This window comes from Podarcis erhardii, assembly GCF_964252035.2.
Source record: "Podarcis erhardii genome assembly, chromosome: 5".
In the NCBI taxonomy this organism is placed as follows: Eukaryota; Metazoa; Chordata; class Lepidosauria; order Squamata; family Lacertidae; genus Podarcis; species Podarcis erhardii.
The window spans coordinates 22,545,612-22,561,697 of record NC_138509.1 but is presented as its reverse complement, the minus strand read 5'-3'; the positions used below and the strand labels follow the sequence as shown (position 1 = coordinate 22,561,697).

Genomic DNA, 16,086 nt, shown 5'->3' with positions numbered 1-16,086 from the left:
AATATTAAAGGACGATGGAAGTAGTTGTCTAAGAAAGTTTGGAGAGCCAGCCACAGGTTAGCTGCTCCTTTTCTAAAGAGCTCAGGATAGATGTCAATAATCCAGGAAGCTTTAGGGGCAAATTCTGGTCTCCCTGCTCTTATGCTGACCACATGGGCTCTCAGTGACTGCAAATATGAAGTTGCACAATCACACATATCTGACCTATTAAAACTGTAAACAACTCTGCCCATAGCAACTTGATTCCAGTTTTATCCCCTTCTGAATCTTTAATCAGACTTTATTAATACCTATACTTTCCCATTTTGAAACTAGATAGCCCTCGGGGTCCCAACTCTACAATTCTATGTCCTGAAGCTAGCTTGAAGCCATCTTGCATTTTTACCCCCGACAAAGTGCCTTAAAATGACTTGAAACCTGAAACTGTTCAATAAATAGATTTGCATGCTTGAACTAAACGACTCAATGTTGCTGGCATTCTCATTATTCAATATATCTAATTGGGGAGCATGCATCACCTTATTGACAGCGTTGCTTGAGGTAACTATGACGTGAATTGAGAAAAATGGCAAACACAGGCAATGATGATTATTATTATTTACATTTCTCAGACACCATTTTTCAACAAAAAGAGATTCAAGGTGACTTAACAAAGATAATGCACATTTTAAAAATGGCAACAATTTAATACAAATAATGCAAAAAAACAAGGCCACCGACCCATAAAAATTGACACGGTCATCATCTGCAGTATTCTGAAATGCTATCTTGTCATAGAAAGGAAGCATTAGAATTACCAGATCTAAAGTTTCCAAGTATCCATGAATGGGAGAATATCATACAATCCTTATTCCTGCCATAAATCTCCCCAAAAGGAACTTGCTATTGTTGCACTGTGAGCCTAAAGGATATGAACTTTTCCTGCTACAGAAATCTACTTCTGCATTTAAGGCCTGTGTAACGTTTAAATACCAACTGGAATAGCAACTTTTCATTCTCTCACAAAAAAGTGGACCCTGCCATTCTGACATTTTTGCCATCTTAGTAGGCAGAATGTTTATGAATAGACAACAACAACAACATTTATTACTTATATCCCACCCATTTGGCTGGGTTTCCCCAGACACTCTGGGAGGCTTACAGCATATATAAAAATACAACAAAACACCAAAGATTAAAAAACCAGAATATCATATACAGGCAGCAAACAAACCAATCAATGACATCATACCTGTGAAGCCCTTCACTGCTGCATGCATAGCACAAAACAAAAACAGGAGGAATGCCTATCAGTTTCAAGGCTCCAAATACATGATTCTATTCTATATATATTTATTTTCTTAAATTTATATTCAAGCTTCCTTCCATCATGACATCCAAGTTGGCACACACGTGAGTTTTCCAGGAGGTTCTCCCACCCATACTAGACCCAGGCCTTGCAGGAGCTCTCTTTGAGATAGTTTCACATGAACTTTGACGTGGGCGAATTGCATGTTAAAATGCACATCTGGAGGAAAACTTGCTTCTACATGGATGAAAAGATTCCTTTCTACCTCTTTCCCTGATGGACTGGGTTCCCAGGTGAAACAAGGTGGATTTTTTAAAAGGGGGAGCATTTAAAATACAGTCGCCCACTGTAGTCTGAAATGGTAGAGTCCTAATTATTCTGAATAAGTTGGCTCTAATGAATGCTTCCAAAACACAGATCCAAGCAGACATTAGCAGAATAGATTTTTAAGAAAACTGGAGAAAAATAATTCCAATTTTGCTTAGTCAGTCCTAAGGCAAAAGCAGATGATTCCATTCTGCCCAGTGCCTATTGCTTTGTTGAAAACAATATTCGCATGGATTACCCTGGTCTTAAACATGTCCTGGGGGCCTATAATCACCTTAACTTCCACCAGAGTAACATCAATAGCTCAATATGATTTCTGTATTATTTCCCCTCACATCTTGCAAGAATATATTTGCTCGTTTGCTGAATGCTTTCTTAGCTAATAGAAAAAGTATATGTCCTGAAGCAAAGTTAGATTTTAACTATAGGTCCATGTCCAGCAAAGGGGGGGGGGAGTAATTGTCCAATATAAACACAATCTAGGAGAAATGGCTGAGAAATAGATATTACTTAGCAAAAAGAAAAACAAAACAAAACCCTAAAGCTTCAGTGAATATATGTTTTCCAACTGCATTGTAGTTTGCAGCCGTTTTCAGGAAATTTCCATGACAAGTAGCCAGCCCTGTGAGTCACACAGAAATAACATATTGCCACATGTTTTAATGCACTTTGAGGGATAGTATTTGCAGGGCTTTTTTTCCAGCCGGAACTCAGTTCCATCACCTCTCAGATGGGCACCATTGCCATTATAAGAGAACAAGGGAGATTCATGGTGAGTTCCAGCACCTCTTTTTCCAGAAAAATAGCACTGGATATTTGTGTGTTGCGTATGTTAACAGCGAGGGTCAAAAATGCAAAGGCTGTTGACAATCCTGTTTACACTCGAATGCAGGTCTTATTTCCACAAGCATGAAGTTCACTTGACTACTGTATATATTTAATGATGCATAGCTGAATGTGAGAACTTACACCAAGGTTTGGGAACCCGCAACCTTCCAAATATTGTTGGACTCCAACTTCTATCAGCCCTGACCAGCATGGCTAATGGTAGGGGATTATGGGAACAGTAGCCGACCAATTTATGGAAGGCCACAAGCATCCCACCCACCGCCGAAAAGTATTGCTTTTGCAATGAGGAATTAAAGTTCTGCCTGGATGGGCATTATACCTGTAATGATCCAAGTGCGGAACATGAATGTGTGAACCAGGTTCTTGAGGGAGTCGCCATCAACTTTTTACCTAAAGCAAATGTTGAAGCAAATTGAGGGTTCCATCTCCGGCAAATCATCTGAGGGATTTTGAGACAACCAGAAGAAACCAGAGGACATTTTTCAGGGGACTTTTGTACATTTCACTCTCTACAGCCAAAACTTTAGAGAATGTTCACATTCAGTGGTATATCAACTCACATTTATTACACACGAGGGCAGCCTTGTACTTAACACTGCTCAGGAATTCTAAGAAACCAAAGAATCAGAGAAGTTTTGGAATCAGTGCTTAAAATCAGTGCAGTTCTGAAAGGTTCTGTCCGCCATGTTTATTCAAGACTGCATCCAATTGTATTCAAACCTAGATAAAAACCTGTTTCTTGGTGTCAGGAATCATGCAAAATTTGGTCACAATATCTTAAGAGGTGTCCAAATGCATATTGAACCAAGAACTTCCCTAAATATATGGTGGTGGTGGTGGTGTTTAGTCGTTTAGTCGTGTCTGACTCTTCGTGACCCCATGGACCAGAGCACGCCAGGCACTCCTGTCTTCCACTGCCTCCTGCAGATTGGTTAAAACTCATGCTGGTAGCTTCGAGAACACTATCCAACCATCTTGTCCTCTGTCATCCCTTTCTCCTTGTGCCCTCCATCTTTCCCAACATCAGGGTCTTTTCCAGGGAGTCTTCTCTTCTCATGAGGTGGCCAAAGTATTGGAGCCTCAGCTTCACGATCTGTCCTTCCAGTGAGCACTCAGGGCTGATTTCCTGAAGAATGGATAGGTTTGATCTTCTTGCAGTCCATGGGACTCTCAAGAGTCTCCTCCAGCACCATAATTCAAAAGCATCAATTCTTCAGCAATCAGCCTTCTTTATGGTCCAGCTCTCACTTCCATACATCACTACTGGGAAAACTATAGCTTTAACTATACGGACCTTTGTTGGCAAGGTGATGTCTCTGCTTTTTAAGATGCTGGTAGATGGTAGATTCACTAATAGAACTCCATTACCAACATCTCCTCATTTTGTGCACTTACCTTGAATTTATATGATAACAGTAACATTCAAAGCCAAATCTGGATGTAATCAGAGCAGGATCTATGTATGTTGTGCTTATAATATAGAGGCATATTTAGGGATGTGTGAATAATTCAATATTCTGAGGCAACATGACCTGATTTGCACCACCTGCATGAATGTGCAGATCTGAATGCAGTTATGCTTTGTTTTTCCCACTTCTTGAAATGTTGCAGTACAGTTCCTTACTCTAAAAAATCATCAAAATGCATTTAATCCCACAAATATGAACCCCACAATAACATGAGACCTGCAAACAATAAAAGAAAATTGGTCTTAACTTGCCTTCATATGTTTAAATTTTTGAGAATGGAAGCGACTGCACCATTCTCCCCAAATGTGCTCCCTCAATCTTATTTAATTCAGCTGCATCTGATATTGGATTAAGTTTCCTTGGAAACATTGATCAACAAATCACATCAACACAGCAATAAGTGAAGAAGAATAGGACTGATATGTGGCCATTACAGATATTTGAAGACAATTGTGCTATCTTCCTTGATGTACACGATAAGCTTTCTTAGGTGATGCCATTGATTGGAAATAAGAGAGAATGAACACAGAGCTTCAGGCTCACAGCTTGAAAATGAAGAAGCGTTGTTCGTGCAACGTTTTCATGCAGAGATTATGCTCCTCTTAAATATTGCTTTATTTCCTTTTCAAATGAATGAAGAGAAAACAATTTCCTTGGCCTCCACACCAATGGATACTGTTACATTTCCAGCATTAGAAAGGAGGAAAAGTTGGTCACAGTGTAGAAAGAGGGGCCACAATCCGAAACAAACCAAAGTGCACATTGGAAGATCATAGCCAATGTCTTTAGTATGCTGAACTCTCCTTTGGACTGTGCTCAGGGTGCATTATCCAAGGCAAGAACACTCCATGAGGTTGAAAACTAGGGCCAGTAGGGAGCATGGCCAAGATTCCCAAGGGGAAGTTAGAGAGGCCGGGGGGCACATTTGGCCTCTTCGCTTGATGTTCCCCACCACTTCTGGATGATGCGCCTGTAAAAATGAGGCTGAGCAAACAAACCAAAAACCTCACCCTACTCATTCTCTGCTTTGAAAACTCTGTTCGACAATGCCTTCCCCAAAAATATCCCTTCCATTTTCAGCCATCTAAAAAATTATTCGCAAAACTACATAGTTACTTAAATCGCTTGACTTTAGTCACATCATCTTGCAGATGAATCAGATTCCACATAACACCGGTCCTGAAAGACACACAATAGCTCCCAATACATTTCCGAGCACAATTCGAAGTGTTGGTGCTGACCTTTAAAGCCCTAAACGGCCTCAGCCCAATATACCTGAAGGAGTGTTTCCACTCCCATTGTTCTGCCCGGACACTGAGGTCCAGCTCTGAGGGCCTTCTGGTGGTTCCCTCATTGTGAGAGGTGAGGTTACAGGGAACCAGGCAGAGGGCCTTCTCAGTAGTGGTGCCCACTCTGTGGAATGCCCTCCCATCATATGCCAAAGGAATAAACGTTTAGAAGACATCTGATCCAGAATGTGGCAGCTAGACTGGTGAATGGGAGTGGCTGCCAGGACCATATAGCACTGGTCCTAAGGGATCTTCACTAGCTCCCAGTACATTTCTGAGCACATTTCTAAGTGTTGGTCCTGACCTTTAAAGCTGTAATTGGCCTCAGCCCAGTATACCTGAAGGAGCGTCTCTACCCCCATCATTCAGCCCAGACACTGAGGTCCACCTCCAAGGGCCTTCTGGTGGTTCCCTCATTGCTGGATGTGAAGTTACAGGGAACCAGGCAGAGGGCCTTCTTGGTGGTGGCGCCCGCCCTGTGGAATTACCTCCCATCAGATGTCAAAGAAATAAACAGCTATCTGACTTTTAGAGGACATTTGAAGGCAGCCCTGTTTAGGGAAGTTTTTAATGTTTGATCTTTTATTGCTTTTATTAATAATAATAATAACAATATTCTGTTGTGAGCCACCCAGAGTGGCTGGGGAAACCCAGCCAGATGGGCGAGGTATAAATAAAAATCATTATTGTTATTGTTGTTGTTGTTGCTGTTCTTGTTATTCACCATGCAGTATCTTTCCCCAAATGTTCTAAGTTCTAAGCTGAATATATTTAATCAAGTAACAGGTCAAAACAAACTTTATTTGTGTGTGTTCCCAATTCATTCTCTTAGATACATCTAGTGCGGGAAATGATTGGTGCACTTGTGGCAGAGGGTCAATGGGTAGTGGGGGGTTGGTTCTTAATCCTTGAGTTGCCTGAACTTTCAGTTCCAGAGCCTGAGAGGAGTGTTTTTTGTTTTTTTTTAAAGGAAAGGAAATAATTTAATGTTTTGGGGAGCATCTGTGGGGGGGGGGATCAGAAGGGGGGAGAAGACAGGGTTAAGGATTGCAAACCCTGTGTTTCTCCCATAAAGCTAAGTTCCGACCTGAAACTGATATTTGTTAAGAAAGATATTTCCAGGTGTTTAATTTAGATCTAGTATAAATCACAGTATTCAACTCCCTCCGCTGCCCCCCCCGCCGCCCCCCTGCACACAAACAAACACACCGTTTAATCGCTGGCTATTGCTGTAAAAAAAGTACAATGTAAACAGAAATAATTGACTGTTCTGAGACTGGAAGCTATGATTAAGGGGGGTGGGAAGAGGGGGGGGGACTCGAGACATGCCATAAATTAATTAGGATTAAATCTGTATACACTCTCAACCTTGGCAGGTTTTCCACTTTCAGCACAATGGCAGAGAAATGTTTGGCTCAGCAATGCACTTGACGGAAAGAGAAGCCGTCTCGGACTTCACAGGTGAAAACTGATATGAACTCTTAACTCAGCAGCCCGACGACTGCCTTTCCCTTTGCGTACACTCAAGATGTTCTGCCCACTTTCATGTTAGTGCTTGGTCAGCGTTCGAGAACATATGCTAGCAATGTGCGTGCATGCGAGGGGGTTGACAGGGGGGAGGAATCTGCGTTGGTCTGATCTGGAGAAGATGGTTATATTAAGCCCCCGAGGTTTCTTCCTGCAGCTGCTTCCTTTCCACCCCCATCTGGTTCTCTGACCCTAAACCGACTGGACATCAACCAACTCTTGCAGCGCAGCCAACTTCCCCAGCTTTCGGCTTCCCTCGCCAATAAAGAACATCTAACTAAGCATTTGCTTAAATGAGGCTTTTGAAGAAGAAGAAGAAGAAGAAGAAGAAGAAGAAGAAGAAGAAGAAGAAAACACGCACAATCTAAAAATACAAAAGCATTTCCCCCAAAAGGTTTCTTTCCAGCCATTTAATACTTTATCCCTCTTGATCCTGTTATGATACGCATTGCTTATATATCTTAACTGCATATGAGCATGACTATATGTCGAGGCTGGTTCAGATGCAGGTCAGCATTCGCGATGCAGAGACAAGCAGAAAAGTGAACTCTTCATTCATGCAGTATACAATAATAATAATAATAATTTATTATTTATACCCTGCCCATCTGGCTGGGTTTCCCCAGCCACTCTGGGCAGCTCCCAACAGATAACCTAGCAGCATCCCGCAGCAACCAATTTATTTACATTCTGTGGGGGCAGGAAATTAACATTTACAGCAACGTCGCTGTAAAAAGCTGCTATACAATAGGAGTTATCAAGGAAACATTATCTAGAACAGGCATAGGCATAATCATTGCTTATGTATTCTAACACTGTGACACCAGATGGCGTTGCAGAGTTCCATTTTTGCTTAACCCGATTTTTCATATATAGGACTCAGCTATGTAGTGTGTTTTAAGTGCAATACACAATGTGAAACTAAATGGCGGTGGTGAGCCTTATGGAAAATTCAATGTATTTTTAAAAATGCTTCTAAAAAAAAGTAATTTCAAAACAATTTTTTTTATATGTGTGTAGATTCCACAAAAGTTTGCAATGTGTTTAACTGAAATGTTTCTTGATGTGTCTAGATCCAGCCTGACCTGGAAAAAGACTCATAAGGATATAATCAGCCTTCCCCAACTTATATAATTTTTATTAAATTTTCTGTTTTACAATTAAAATACTCATTTTACATCCTTAAGATATCAATGACTTCCCTTCTTCTCTTTCCATGGTTCATTTTACATATAATAAATCCCTACATCTTTTACAAAAAAAAACCTATACCATTCCCTATTCCATTATTGCATTCATCAAAACTTGTTTACACTGTTGAATTTATCTTAATATTGCCAGCGTTTTCAGCTGTACACAATTATTTCCCATATATTCAATAAATGTTTTCCAATCTTCTTTAAACATATGTTCTTCTTGGTCTCTTAATCTATTTGTTAGGTTTGTGAGTTGTGCATATTCTGTCAACTTAAGTTGCCATTCTTCTTTAGTCAGGACCTTGCTCGTTTTCCACTTTTGGAACATACATTTTATTCTCTATAACTATCCAGGTAACTGGCTCTAATTCTAATACCAGCAGTGCTTTTTTCTAAAATAATAATAATAATAATAATAATAATAATAATAATAATGTTTAGGGGTACTCTCATTTTGACTCAAGAAAAATCACAGTTTTATAGTTCGAACCGGGAAAAATAAATACAGTAAATGGACAAAAGTACAAATATTCACAAAATGTTTAGGGTTATGCATACCCCTGCATCTCCCTGCCCCCAGAAAAAAAGCACTTTATGACAGGAATTACATTAATAACAATACAGACCTTGCATCCTCACTAATTCTTGCCCCAGAAGAAACACAAGTCTACCAACAGCTGATACACAGGAAACTTGGAAGTAGTAGAGGAACAATAATGAACAGAATATATCCATGCCAGGCTCCTTAATGAACCAAGGCTGACCTTCAGATTGAGGGCAGCACCAGCAACACATCTGGTCAAAAAGAATATGCATCAAAGAAAGGAGGATTTGAGTCCTTCCAGGGAGAGTTTAAATCCTGGAAACAAAATTTGGGAAACAATTTTGCACTGTACACCTGATCTACAGTGAAGGATGACCTAAAGAATGTAGAGGACTTTCAACAAGACAAATTATCAGGAGGCTGGGAAATAGTTGAATTTGATCAATGGCTTTTCTAAGTCAGCACAGCTCGGAGGAAAACGTACAATGAATGCTGGCCAGGCAAGAGGGGAAACAGAGCGAGTGTGGAATACATGTTGTCTTGGGAGATGACTCAGGCTGGGTCAGCTGTGGATTCATGACAGAAGCAAAAATGAAGCATCTCTGTGGAGAAACTCATTTTATTATAGGCAGATATCTAAGTGCTTTGTTCATACCTGATGCTGCCTAGGGATAGACTGTATCCTTTTTTTAACGTATTTTTTATTAAATATTTCTTGGTTTACAAAACTATGTGCAATGTCTCTTTTTTTCAAGTTACATTTTCTACAGATCAGTTTCATTTGTTGAGACATTAGTGTTACATTAGGAAGAAAAGGGGGAAGAGATGGAGGGGGCCATGGTGGGTGGGGGTGGGGTCAGGTGGTCCCATGTTTCTATTTTACTTCATGTATGTGTGGGGTTTTGTGTCAGCGTCTCTTGTGCGGGTTTCCTTTACTATTCGCTTGTGTTCCTTTGGTGGTGAGAGAGGTTAGGGTTGGCCTAGGATGTGGTTGTTTGTTTGTGATTGGCTGTGGTGAACTTTGTTTTCATGTGTGAGTGGGGTGGGTGTTTTTTTGAATCAGGTTAGCCATATTGATTCGTATGCTGTTGGTGGATTCTTGTTGTCGTCTTGTTGGGCTGTGTATGTGATAAAAGGGAGCCATACCGGGGTGAAGGTGTCTTCTTCCATTTGTCCCCATGTCAATTTCAGTTTATTGGTTAGTTTTTCTAATAAGGCTGTTTCCCATACTATTTGGTACCATTGGTCCATGCTTACTCCTGACAGGTCTCTCCAGTGTCTGGCTATAATGTTTCTTGTTGCTGAAAGTAGGTGGGTTATGAGTTCTTTGTGATGTGAGTGGGCATTATTGTCTTGGGAGATGCTTAAAAGGGCTCTGTCCTTTTGAAAACAGAAACCCAAAGACGTGCCATATGAATTGTCAGTTGATCTCACTTAGCTTTAGGGGGTGTTTCAAGCAACTAATACATTTCCGGCTCTACAAATGTTAGGACCAGATTGGAAGTTTCTTTTTACCAAGCCAGCCTTTGAAAATGACACAAGTCGTTTGAAAAACAAGAGATGAAGTCCTCCCCATCAGCGTATCTGGGATGAAGCTGTACTGACCCCTGGACACCATCTAGGCGGGGTCGCACACTGAGCAAAAGGTGCTGTAATTTTAATAACAATTTTAATTCTCTCCAAGAATAGAAGAATTAAGCATGTTTTCAAGGTGAGAAATGATCAAAACAAGGTGCAGGCTTGTTTCGTATTGCCTCTTTGTCTGTGGCCTATTCAGCTATTGACTATTGCTCATTAGAGAAGAGAAGAGATATATGACATTAAGACAAAATAATTTCTTGCACAACAACTTCCCAGATCTGTGGTTGGATTGAAAACTTGACTTTCTCCCAGATTTTGTAGTCGGAAAATGTTTCAGTGTGTAACTGCGGGAAAGTACAATGGCAGAAATGGGTCGCGCTTTTTTAGAGTTTGCACCTTTAGGATTTTGTCTCATTTTGTCTTATTGTCTTATTGTCCACTACCATGCTGACAGCTTTGGGCTGTGAAGCCCTTTATAAATCTGTAAATTAAATAAATAAATGTGCTTTTGAAAAAGGAATCTCGGCGACACCTAGTTAGAGCCACTAATCCTTCCTTTCAAAGCTGGTTTAAAGCTTAAACAATGCCAGGCTTTTTAAAAAGCTCTGCGCTACAGGGCTCCGGCTGTTCTGTGAAGCTAGGTTTTCAGTGTTGCCGATATTCACACCATTCTTGGGATCTGTGAACCCATTACGACAAACTTTGCCAATCTTAGTGAATGCATATGAAGATTGTTATACAGATTCTGCGTGTTGGCCTTCGCTGGGTGCTTCATCTCTAAAGGCAACTCTGCGAGTCCACTCTAAGTTAAGCGAAAGCCAATCCAAGAATGACCAGGTCCCCCATCTTCCCCAAAGGGCTCTAATCAGGAGTTTGTTTTCATTTGTTGGGGGGGGGGGACATGTGGGGAGGAGGCCGAAATGTGCCTGCAAGCACCACGCCCAACATCCCGTGTGGGTCAACTCAATTTCAGACTTTCCCCAACTCCACTCCAGACCTGTCCTAAAATCAAGAACCCTGCCTCCAAATCCCTCACAGACCCGGAAGGGTCAAAAATGTAGTCAGAACAGCAGGGATGCTGGAGGCTGGGTTTACATGTATGCCCCTAACTCCTTTTCTGCCTGAAACACAGACATGTTCACCCCAAATAGGTGAAGATGGCTAGTATATGTCGCCAATCTCGTTGGCATTTTCTGTTTACTTCTCCCAAAACTCCTCAGACGCTTTGCCTAAAGAAGAGCCACAATACAGTCGTACCTTGGAAGTTGAACAGAATCCATTCCAGGAGTCCATTCGACTTCCAAAATGTTTGGGAACCAAGGCACGGCTTCCGATTGGCTGCAGGAAGCTCCTGCAGCCAATTGGAAGCCGCAGAAGCTACAATGGACGTTGAGGTTCCAAACAACAATCACAAACCGGACGAATCACTTCTGGGTTTCATTTGGGAGCCAAAATGTTCATATCGCAAGGCGAGGTATGACTGTATTCGCTTCAAATTCCACCGCAGACGAAATTTTAGCGGCACCCTTTCATATCACGTGCTGTTTACTTTGGTCTCCGCTGGAATTTTATTGTGTGGAGAGCGGAGATTCGTTGCCTTGTAGTGTAGTTTGTGATTAAATAGCCAAGAAATGATATGCTGTACACATGTCTGTTCCCATAATATGCCTTCATTTATGAAGGCAACACTAATCAAAGTATATTGCTCTCCTGTGCTGATAAATACAGGTGGTGAGTTAATGAGGAGAGCTAGTGAGGCTGGAGCTGAGGGAGCCCCTCAGCATTTAATACATCATGGTCTTTGTGCCACCTCACGTCTTCCTTTTAGCCTCTGTAGCTCCTTGAAGCTATTCCCCCCCCCTTACCTCTTTGGAGAGTTTCTTTGCCTACAGCCTTAGAGGTGCTTTTGGGATACCTTTTCATCTTGCCATCTTATCTCTGCCTTGCAAAATGCCTACTTTCAAAGGAGAACCTTCTGAGGCACAATTATTTCCGTGTTATGTGAACAACGTCACGCCTTCTCTCTGACACTTGGGTTCCCAAATATGGAGGATAATGGCACACCGTGTCTCACTGTGCCGCGCAAATGCATCCCTCACGGATGTAAACCAGAAGGGCATTTGGCAACATTTGCAATAGGCCCGGGCACCATTTTCGTTTGGCTCACAGCATGTTGAAAAACACCCCCTATAGCAGCAGCTCAGGGACCGCAGAGCTCTTTCATCCGCAAGGCTCGGGAAACATCCCGGGGTTGATTCCTTTGGCATTAGGTCAGGGACTGCAGAGATTCCTCTTGCTCAACTTGGTCAGATAGTAGCCCCTTTGGAGGGAAAACCGCATGCATCTTGCCCTTCACAGACATAGATCAAAATGGCACTATGACAGCTGGAATTTGAAATAGATTTGATTCCAGACATTTTTTCCTTTATGAATTTTTATGTGGAATGATCTTTGACTACTCAAATATTATCTGTGCATTTGACAGCCCCTTTCCCCTTTGATTTCAACATGCAAAATCAGATAGTTGGTCTCTGACAGCATTTGATAGTTGGCATGACGTGGCATGTAGCATTTGACAGCTGATGACTATTTTGCCACAGCTGGGCAACATTTCTGCAGCAAACATGCAGGGATGCACTGGAAAGCACATTGCCATGGATACGTAACCTTTTTCCCTGTGTCAGGGGCCACATTCCCTCATAGATATTGTATACACAGCCAGGAATAAAGGGACAGGAGACAAGTGTTGGTTTGCCATGCCTGGAAAGAAGTGGTTTACTGTGGGAAGAGAAGCCAAGCAGAACTGCTAGCTAATGTGTGGAGAATAGGGTTGCCATATTTCAAAAAGTTATGTGTGTGTGTGTGTGTGTGTGTGTGTGCGTGTGATTTTTTTTGATTGACTTGCCAAAGAGTCAAGCCAAAGCACCATCTAAGAGTCAAAGAACCACCTTTCGGAAATTCCCCCCAGAAGTCAATTCTGCCTTTAAAATCCTGGTAATGTCTGGGAAAATCAGTACGTATGGCAGCCCTACTGGAGGGAGGGCTGAGGGTGAAGAGGCCAAACTCTGAACAGCTAACTTCTATAATATTCTATAATATTCGTGAACTGTCTATTTAAAATTGTAATCCCTTTTGGATGCAATTTTAATTCAATATTTGACCACCTTGAACTCCCCACTGCACACCCTTAAAAACATTTCCTTGCAATGTCCCTCTAATAAGTCTAAAATGATTCTCTTTCCTTATGCCCGTTTTCATAGTCTCTGTAACCCTAGCATGTGGCTGTGTTGTTGCTCTCCGTTTTACAACAGTACGGTGTTTAAAAAAGAAGAAATAAATAATCTGACCTCATTTGCTATAGAACATACAGTGCAAAATAGCTTTTGACAATTGTCAGCTGAGAAAGTTTTGTGTTTGAAGTTTGTCAAAATCAAAGCTGCCAAGAAATGCCAAAATTCTAGAACATTCCATTTTGAATTTTGAGGTTCTTTGTTTTTAACAAAATCATAATGTGAAATGTGAATTCCTGTGTCAAAGTTGAAGTGTCTCTTTCAAAATTGGAACATTAGGAAATTAGGAAACAGCTAATCTTTTGAATGTTTGCAGATATTCTGTTCTCTGTCTGATTATCCACTCTATGCCAGAACAGTGAAGAGAAAAGAGCGATCTTATCTTTTTGCACATAGAAATCCCGGTGGGGAAAATTCCCTAAAACTACAGCTTCTTGCTGAAGATGCAATTTGTTGTTTAAATTCATTAGTATCTGTGGCTTGCTGCAATAAAATGGTACATTTTATATGGCTCACAAAAGGGCTGTTTTATTGCTCCTGCTTTTTTGGTATTGCCTTCTGGGGATATTATGATCTCCCTCACCCCACAAATCCATTGGAAAGAGCAAGGCATCATGGTTTAATGTACTAAACTCTGTGCTAGCAGCATCCTTTATATAACAGATAGTTAACTTAGCATGTAAATGTATGGATCACAGAACTCACTCTGCCCATTTTTATTTACGCTCTTGACTGTCTGCTGCAGCTTATAATTATGTTCTTAAATCTCAGGATTGTAACACTTTCCAGTCGCCTTACAATAAATCCACATGTTTATTTGGCTAGGAAGCACCTTGCCAACACTTTTAGCAGTATGCAAAATAAGTATTTCCTATTGAAAATACCAAATTGTGCGCCAGTTACATAGAATAATCTCCTGTGGTTAGGTCCCATCTCTTTTCTTGCTTTTTTCATGCCCATTCAATGTCTACTTTTCCCTCTACCTCTCATTTATATCTCTTCAAAGGGGAAAGACTTTACCTCAGTGATGGAGCATCTGATTTGCATGCAGAAAGTTCTCAGTTCCATCTTTGGTGTCTGCAGATGGAGCTGAGGAAAACTCATGCCTGAAGTCATGTTCTACTGAGGGCCAGATGGACCAATGATCTGACTCATTATAAGGCAACTTTCTATGTTCTCAAAACATATCTCTGCCCAGTGCTTTAGTTCTGTGAGACAGGCAAGCTAGAAATGGCTGGAGCTGATGTTGAGATTATGTCTAAAGCAAAACTCAAGGGCAGGTTTTGGACATTTGCCTCAGGTGAAACATGATCAATTCTGACGAAAGCCCAAGGAGTTTTGATAAGAGCACCGCCATGTCACAAGATGTCCCACAAATCCCAAGTACAGCTGTCACTAGATTTTGCTTAAAGCAAAATAATCTGAGATGAATTTTGAAGTTCCTACCCGGGCAAATATCTGATACATCCTGAGAGAGGGGGAAAAAAAAAAGAGGAAAAAAAGAGAAAAGAGAGAGAGAGAGTTCTGCTGAAACAAGTTATAATTCTTGCATGTGTTGGGAGTGTGGGATAGTACTGTGTAGAGGACTCACATGTCATTCAGAAAGTGAGTTCCTTACAGATGTTGTGCCTACTGTGTTTTGATAGTAAAGCCATGGTCCTGCCTTCCCATACTGCAGCAAGATTATCCTCTGCTGAAATATAAGCCACATCAGTACTTGTATTCCACCAACTCTTGAAGACACATCTGTTTAGTCCAGCATTTATTTGATCTCCTGACTTGAATCTCCTACTTTGATTGCTGTTTCAGCTGTTATTCTGTTTTATTCTTGTTTGTTCCTGATTTTAAATTATAAATGTTTTAATGTCGTTGCATTACTATGCATTACTTGTGGTTGTGTTTTTAAAATGTGTTTTATTCTTTTTTTATTTTTCTATTGGCTTTTATTTATTTTTGAACTGCCTTGGTGTTTCTTCTTGAAATGAATGGCAGTATTAAAAAATGGTATTATCATTATTATTAATTACAAGCTGAAGCCCATTTCCTGCTTTGACTGCTACTATGTTAAATCTACTGTTACTCTTTTCCTCACATGTTATGTCTTTCTTTGGATTTGTTTTTAAATTGATTTAAAATGGTGACTTTTCAGTGTAAGGGGGGGGGGGGCTTCAAGCTGTGGCAGAGATGTGTCTCATACAAGACGGGCCACACTCTCATGCTAACAAAATACATTTGTTGGGCGATTTGTGTAATATTCCTATATAGAAAGAAGAGAGTTGCAACTTTAGAGAACAAAACTGGGCAGTAGCAGGCAGGAAGTTTAACCCATGTTTAACTATACACCTGAATCTATATATGAGTAATAAAATTCTCCATACTGCTTGTTAGAATGATACACACACCCAGGCTGGGCTGAGATTGTTTTGTATGGACTTAGAGAGCATGGATTGATTTCACTGCATTTAGAATGTAACGAGCATTTTTTTAAAAACCCATTAAAGATAGCCCAATGAAGTATCATGTCTCATTAAAAACAAATTATATGTATTAATCTGTTAACCAAAATTCCTCAGGGCCTGCAATGCATAATATTCATTTTGCTACAGGTAAACAAATATGGTCCCTCAGAAGCGTCATTGGGTGATACTTAACTAAAATTCTCTTTATGGCTGGCTGGCTCTGGCATTGTTCCACGAAAAACAAATTAGCTGGCTCCTTGTAAAGAT

The 16,086-nt window shown here is 40.7% G+C and overlaps 1 protein-coding gene across 1 annotated transcript in view; it reads left to right on the top strand.

The window, feature by feature from the left end:
• LOC309341599 (uncharacterized protein) overlaps window positions 1–16,086 on the top strand; it is a 166,954-nt gene that overhangs the window by 75,333 nt on the left and 75,535 nt on the right. The window lies entirely within an intron of this gene.